This window comes from Manis pentadactyla, chromosome 11 (genome assembly GCF_030020395.1).
Source record: "Manis pentadactyla isolate mManPen7 chromosome 11, mManPen7.hap1, whole genome shotgun sequence".
Lineage (NCBI taxonomy): Eukaryota > Metazoa > Chordata > Mammalia > Pholidota > Manidae > Manis > Manis pentadactyla.
In genome coordinates this window covers 84075752-84083674 of record NC_080029.1, presented here as the reverse complement: position 1 = coordinate 84083674, position 7923 = coordinate 84075752, and positions in this window count along the sequence as shown.

Here is a 7923-nt window from a genome sequence, read left to right as displayed (position 1 = left end):
TACCTCTTTATTTTATTAAGCATTTCAATTCTTTACTTTCTCTCTGAACACATTGTCAAAACTTGTATGTTGTACCAAATCTTGAATGATGTCCCAAAATCTCACCTCTGATGCTCACACATGATTCAAAGCAAATGATGCTACTCTCAAATAAAGAACCATTAATGTTGATGAAACACTAGATGAAAAGAAAGAATTCCAACTCTCTTCAGAAACTGAAGAACCCCAAACATCCTTCTTCTATGAGACCCTGTCATGCAAAAAAACTAAAATTTCCCCATTTGTTCTTACCTCTCACCCAAGATTCTTTGTATTTGTGAATGACAGTCTGTCATCAACAACAATAAAATGGCATACTTAATGAAAAAACGAAGTAAGATTATGGAAGACAATCACATCTCCTAGAGAAGCTTATCAGGCTAGGATCATGCCAAATTCTCTTGGTGATTTTCTCTTTTTAAACTTTTGATTGGCAGAGAACTTTTCACCTGCAAGACTGGGGTAGGTGAGTGGAAGAGAAGGCTTAGATATTAAGTGAAGACAGAAAATTTTGGTTTGCATTGTAAGTTTCCAGAAAGGCTTTAATGCAGGGAGAGAGTGAAATCAGTAGAAGGAAATTGTGGTGGGATGGAATTATGCAAGTGGGACTGAGCACAAACAAGCAACCTGTGGGGCCCCTCAGCAGAAGAGCACTGCTGGGAGCTTGACGTGAGGTCCCCCCCCCACAGGATTCATATTGTCATTGTCTGCATTGTTCTCTAGGCTTTGCGGGTGAGACACTGGTGAGGGGAGAGAGGGCAGAGGCACTGAGTAACTGGAAGATGTGATTGTTATGTTTACTTCTTTGATTGTTCTGCTCTGAAACACCCTGAACCTGTATTTGTGCTATTTGCTCATGAGAATGAATGAAATAAGAGCCATGTACTGACTGAAGAGTTCCTAATTTTGGATATTTAACAGTGGTTTTTAAATTACTGTAACTCCCTTGTCTATACTATAAAGGTGATATTCATGTGATTTAGAACTGAATCACGTATAGAATTTGTTCATTCAGGAAATTGCTAGACAAAGAACACAATTGACCTTTCTTCCAAAGCTGTTATTATGAAAAATTTATGGTAAGACAAGTCTATGCTTTTATAACCAAAATGCAGGAAAAGCAGCACATAAGTTTTCAACTAAACATTCTGTGACTCAGTTCCAAACTGTGATTTGGGCAAAACAGATTCAAATAATCTAACACGGATGTGCATCCTCAACTATGAAGTCAGCTTTGCAAACCAGAAAGTTGTCACTTTCAGGCAGGCTAGAGAAGAGTGTTGGTGGCTGGGGCCACATGATGACACATGGCCATGGCTCTGAGTTCTTGAAGGCCTCACACATGACCAGAGAGGCACAGGATTGAACTCATCAGTACGTTTTTATAAGATCCTGTGGAGCTTGTTTTATTTCAAAAGTATCAGGAGGTTTTACGGATTCACCTAATATGCTTCAGAGGGAGTGAAAAAAGCCATGTTCTCTAGACCCCGAAATTGAGAGTGGATGAATCTAGCAATTGGTAGGTAACGTGATCTGCCTTTTGTAGCAAGCCAGAAGCCAGATGTCCCCTCCCCTTTGATCTGAATAACACTTTAGGCTGCAGACAATAAGATTGGTTTTAAATTTATTGTCTCTTTGATTTCTGCATTCTAATGCTTTTTAAATTCTTTACACAAGACAGGGCTATATATAGACAACTGGGGTGGCTCAATGGATGCCAAAATATGCCAGTAGCTTTTGAGAAGTGCTGGGCAGAGCTTTGTGCATGCTTCTCTGCAAGGAAACAAAGACGACTTACTTCGGGGCAGGACATTTTTCTTTTCCAGTTGTTTTACCCCAAAATGAACATTTCCACTCCTGGCCCCAGTCAGATTTGTGGGAAAGTTCCTTGCAGAAACCCCTTTAGCAAAGCACTAAAGCAGAAGAATTGAATTTAAGTGAAGGAAACTCAATCAAGTATCTTCCTTCCCCAAGCCCTCTGTGACCTTCACCCCAGTCAGTGTGTCATCTCTGTCCTTGATGACGAGGCCTGTGTGAGGCAGTCCACTGAAGCGAAGGGCTTGGGGTCAGTAGTCCTTCTGGTGGTGGAGGTACAAATGTATGAAACTGACCTCTTCCTACGAGAAGAGTTAATGGCATTTGGGAATATCCTTCAATTAATACTAAGTGAAAAATGTTGACTGGGCACCCAATCAAATGGGTAAAAACATTTGGCCAATTCCTGCCCTTAAGTGCCTCAAACCACGGACAGTTGCCCCAAGAAGGCTGCCTATGCTGGGAAGGACACCAGAAAGACAGCAGGCAAAGGTGTTCAAGTCTCAGTGTGTTTTTCACTGCAGCCATGTGACCTTGAATGAGTCATGGCTCCTCTTTATCTCTGTTTTCTTTTTCTTTTGGAATATTAGGTGAATTCATATTGACCTAGCATTATCTTAGGTTAACAAGCCTTTTCACAGACAGAATCTTATTTGGGCCCAATAATCACCCTGGGAGGCAGCCAGGCAGCACTGTCCATACTTCAGGACCAGGAAGTTGAGCTAAGGGGATGCAGGCACTTCCAGAAACCTCGTTACCAGCCTGAGAAAAGGGAGAGGCCAGGACTGAGATCCCCTGACACCTTCTCCAGAGCTCTGTCCACTTACTAAAACCCACCCTGCCTCTTGGCCTGAGAGTCATGGGGGCTGGAGTCGGAGTGGAGGGTTGTCTGTTAGAATATTTTGCAAACAGATGCAGTGGTAACAGCAAAATTCTGATCCTTCTCCCCAAGAATCCCCCATGAACTTCTCTCAGAATGAAACACAAGCCACGAAGGCACTCACGAGATGAGGAATGAGAAAACAGCAAAGGCGGCTTTTTCCTGCGTTGTCTGGTGCAGCTCACATTTGCGGCGCAGGAGCGCCCAGAGGCCCCCTTGGTGTCCACACATCTGCCAGATTTTCCAGTCGGCTTTCAATCAATTCCTTGGGTATTAGGTATTAGGCTGTAAGCACTTCTTTCTACTTTATGGTTATGAAATATGAACGATGGCCCAGCTGAAGCTTCTGAGTCTGATGGGGATGACTCTCCAGAGAGGCACCTGTAGTGTGGTCCAGAGAGGCTGGAAGGTGGGAGCAAAAGCAGGCCTTCCCGGCGTGGGAGAAGCAGGTTTCCCTGATACATCTCAGTGGTCAGGAAATACTGTACTAGATGTTTTGAAGAAATACAAAGAAAATATAAGATCCAATCTGATACCCAAGAGCGTTGTGGACAAAATGGTAGCAAAAACACTTAGAAAAATCTATGAAGTCAGCGACTGCAGCATTATGTCCAAATAGGCATACAAAGAGATAGCCCAGGGCAGTCATGGAGCCGCTGGTGTGGCTGCTTCCCTCGTGTTATAAACAGAGGCCTTCTAGTGACTGCGCCCTGGAGTCCTTTCAGAGGTGGCCTGCCTGCCTCTTCTCCACACTTATATCCTTTTCCAAAAAACTTCAAATTCATTCTCTCAGAAAGAAGACTTCTCATGTGTTCAGTGAGTGCCACGGAGGTTCCAACCACAATCACTTTAGATGGCCTGAGAAAGAACCAAGTAAGGGCTGTGGGATTATATCCTGAAGGACTAGAACCTCAGTGTGTACTCAGTTCCTGAGGGTAAGCGCTAGTTCTTAGTTTACACATGCAGACTCTCTCTGACTCCCAGAGGGGCAGATGGAATTGGGTGCTCTCGGCGATGAGGTCTGGTCTGCAAGGATGTGATGCTATGTGCGGGGAAGCAGGGGGCTGCGTCTTGGATTCTGCATGGAGGAAGGATCACTGCTAGGAACTGGTATTAATATTTCAGTGTGGCCTTTCCAATACTGGAATTCAAATGTATGGAAGATTGCAAAGAAGTCTGGAAATTCCATTGCCATCCCTTGGAAATCAAATCAAAGAAATGAGGAAGGTAGCTAGACACGATTTAGATTTAAGTCATCTGGTGTACATAGCATGGGGATAAACATGAAATTTCAAGTATAAAGAATATTCCAGTACTACTATCTTACAATATATAGCAACCTGTTCTTTGTAGAGTGCTACTACCTGATAACATTTGATTCTCATAACTTTGTCAAGTAAGGAGGTGAATGTAGATTTAGCAGAGAAACCACAATTCTAAAAGATCCAGTGGCTTATATAAAGTCATAGAGCAGAATTGTGTCAAGGACCCAGTCTCCCAATGTCTAATTTAGCACTTACAAAATTTTTTGTTTGTTTTTGCTATATAGTCTGATCTGTAATTGCCTCCAAGTCTCCCTGGACTAGAATGAAATTGTGGCTCCTATGTTTTATTTGTCTTGGTCCTTTTTAAGATTTTGTTTCTTAATCATGCTTTTTCAGATACACACAGAAAAATACACAAACTAAGGTTTGTTGAATTATTAGGAAGCAAAGACCTTGGTAACACTGCCAGCAGCATGGAGGCCTTCTGTGGGTGCTACTGGGGCCGCTGCATGGGCATAAGACAGGATTCTGTGCTTTGGAGGGCTCCATGCTTGGTGCAATACTCTGCTGTTACTGTTTTTGAAATTCTTAAAAATTTGTGAACAAGGGACCCTGCACTCTTGCTCCTACCCAATCATGTCCCCTCCCTGCCAAATAACCATATCCTAACTTTTATGACAGTCTTTCCTTACTGTTCTCTGTAGTTCTGTCACCACAGCATGCATATATAACCATTATAGTTTAGTTTACTTGTTTTGAATTTTATATAAGTGAAGTCATAGGGCATGTTACTTTGTGTATATACAGCTTCTTTCAGGCAACCTTGTTTGTGAGACTTACCCATGTTGTTAATTGCAGCTGTCATTCATTCAGTCTCACTGCTATATAATATTCTCATATATGAATAAATATCACAGTTTCCTTTTTATTTCTTCTATCTTGATGGAAATTTGAGTTGTTTCCATTTTGGCTATTATGAATCAGGCTGCTATAAACATTGTTGCATGTGTATCTTTGCACAAAAGTGCATGCACTTTTCTTGAGCAGTTATTTACCTAAAAGTGAAATTGCTAGGGCATAAAGCGTTTGCCCAGCTTTAGTAGATAATGCCAAACTATTTTGCGCAAGTGGCGGTCTCAATTTATGGTCTCTCCAACAGCATAAGAAAGCTTCCTTGCTCTGCGTCTTCACCAATACCGGGTATTGTCTTCTTAATTTCAACCACTCTGGTGGGTATACTAGATCACAGTGCTGTCTCATTGCAACTTTGACTTGGACTTCCCTGACCAGTAAAGAGGTTGAGTATCTTTTCGAAAATGTATTGGCCATTTGGATATCCTCTTTTGTCCAGTTTCTTGGTGAACTTTTCATTATATTATACATTCATTTTCATATGAATTTATAGGAGTTCTTGATGTATTCCAGAGGGGAGTCCTTTATCAGAAATACAGATTGCAAATATCTTCTCCCAGTCTGTGCCTTACAGATATCAGTTGATGAAGAGAAACTCTTAGTTTTTTTAATGTAGTAAAATTTATTGGTCTCTATGGTTGCTAACTTTTTGTGTGCCATTTAAAAATCTTTCTCTTTCTCCAAATCATGAAGAAAATCTCAGAGCTACACCTTTTTTTTTTTTCACATTTAGATCTCCAAAGTAACTGGAACTGATAGCTGTGTATAATATTAGTGAGAGGTCAAATTTTAATTTTTCTATATGAAAATACCATTATACCAGCACCAGTTATTGCAAACATCCTTTCTCCACTCCTCTGGCGTGCCACCTCTGATATAGATCATACATCCACAGGTGAGCCTGTTTTGGGGGCTATTTGTCTGTCTATTCCTTCACCAATACCACACTGCTATAATATCTATAGTTTCGAAACATTTCTTTGATGTCTGGTGAACACTTTTTAATTTTTGTACCTTTATCTCTTCTTTAAAAGTGTCTTGGCTATACTTGACATTTTGCCTTTACATTCAAATATGAGACTCAGCTTGTCAGATTTCACAGTGAGATCTGTTGGGATTCTGAATGGGATTCCATTGAATTTATTTATCAATTAGGAGTGAATTAACACCCTAAAATACTCAATTCATAAATATGCTTATATAGCTCTACTTGTTGAAGTCTTTAATTATTCACAATAGTGATTTGTAATTTTCTGTGTAGAAATTGCGCACATATTGTGTTAGATTTGGTACTTGGTATTCTGTTATGTTATTGCAAGTGGTATTTTTAAAGTTTTGTATATGTATCAGCAACAAATAAGTTTTATATAAAATATATTTACCTTGTATTATACCCAACACCTCTTTTATATACTTATTTAATTCTAGTAAGTTGTCTATGTATTTTGGATTATATATGCACATATTACCCATACATAAATTTTATTCTTTTCTAATTCCTACAATTTTAAAATTTTCTTTTTCTTACCCTATTGCACTGCTTAGGACCTTTATCCAGTATAAATGTGATTAGAGATGATAATAGGAACATTTTTGTCTCTCAATCTCAGAGGGAAAGCTTTCAACATTTTACCATTATGTATAATGCCTGTGTAGGTGGTGATGGTTGTTTAATACATATATTTTTATCATATTTAGGAAATTCTATTGTATTCTAGTTTGGCAAGAGTATTTTTTCATCATCAATTTATGATGCTTTTCATCAAAACCTTTGGTGGGTATCAAGATGATCATTTTGCCCTTTATGTTGTTGCCATAGGGATTAAATTGCTTGATTTTCTAATATTAAATAACCACAAAATTCCTGGAATAATAAATCTAATTTAGTCATGACATATTATCTTTTTATACCTTAGTTGGATCCAGGTTGCTATTTTTGTTTGGGGTTTTTAGATTTAAGGTTATGACTGAGAGTTCCCCTATAATGTTCCTTTATTATATGCCTTTATTAGATTTTAATATAAAGTTCATTTGGTCATCTTCTTTTTAATTCTCTGGAAGAGTGTATAACATTGGTGTTATCTTTTCCTTAAATTGTTGTTAGATTTTGTTAGTGAAGGCTTTAGGTCGGGGATTCTACTTATGCTCAATTTCTTTAATATTCAGGTATTCTATTTCTTCTTTGTTGTGGTTAATTGGGCATTTTCAAAAATAATTTTTCCCCTTCATATAAGTTTTAAAAGATATCAGTATAAAGTTTTATAATAGTAAAATTCCAATCTTTTTATCTTCCATAGGCTCTGTAGTGTTCTTCCATGTTCATTCTTTCATTCTTGATGTAATTTACCTTTCTCTGATTTGATTCAGTCTTGTCAAAGGCTGAAGTTTATTAGACTTTTTGAAGAATTGACTTTTGGCTTTGTTAATCCTATTTTAATTATTTCTTCCCTTTGCTTTACTTATATTTTATTCATCAGTATGTTTCTAATTTCTTGAGATGACATTAACTCATTAATACTCATTATTTTTTCTGTTTATACATTTAAGATGATAATTTTCCTTTTAAACACTGACTTTGCTACACTCCACAAGTTTTTTCATGAAATAATACCATCAGGCAGCTCAAAATATTTTCTAATTTCCATTGTAATTTTTTTTTACTCACTGGTTATTTAGTGAGTTTTTAAGTGTATTCCTTAATTTCCATAAATACAGAAATTTTCTAGTGTAAAAAATTATTTTCAGTTTAATTACGTTATTTTCACAGAGCATATTTAATAGATTCAATTCCTTTAAATTTGTTGAGACTTGCCTTATAGCCCAGTATATGATCAATATTTGAAAATGTTTTGTATGTGCTGCAAGAGTTATTATTGGATGCTTTGTTCTATATATATCAATTAGGTCCATTTCTCTCTTTTTTTAAAAATTAAGGCATCATTGATATTCAATCTTATGAAGGTTTCACATGAGCAACATTGTGGTTTCAACATTCACCTATGTCAAGTCCCT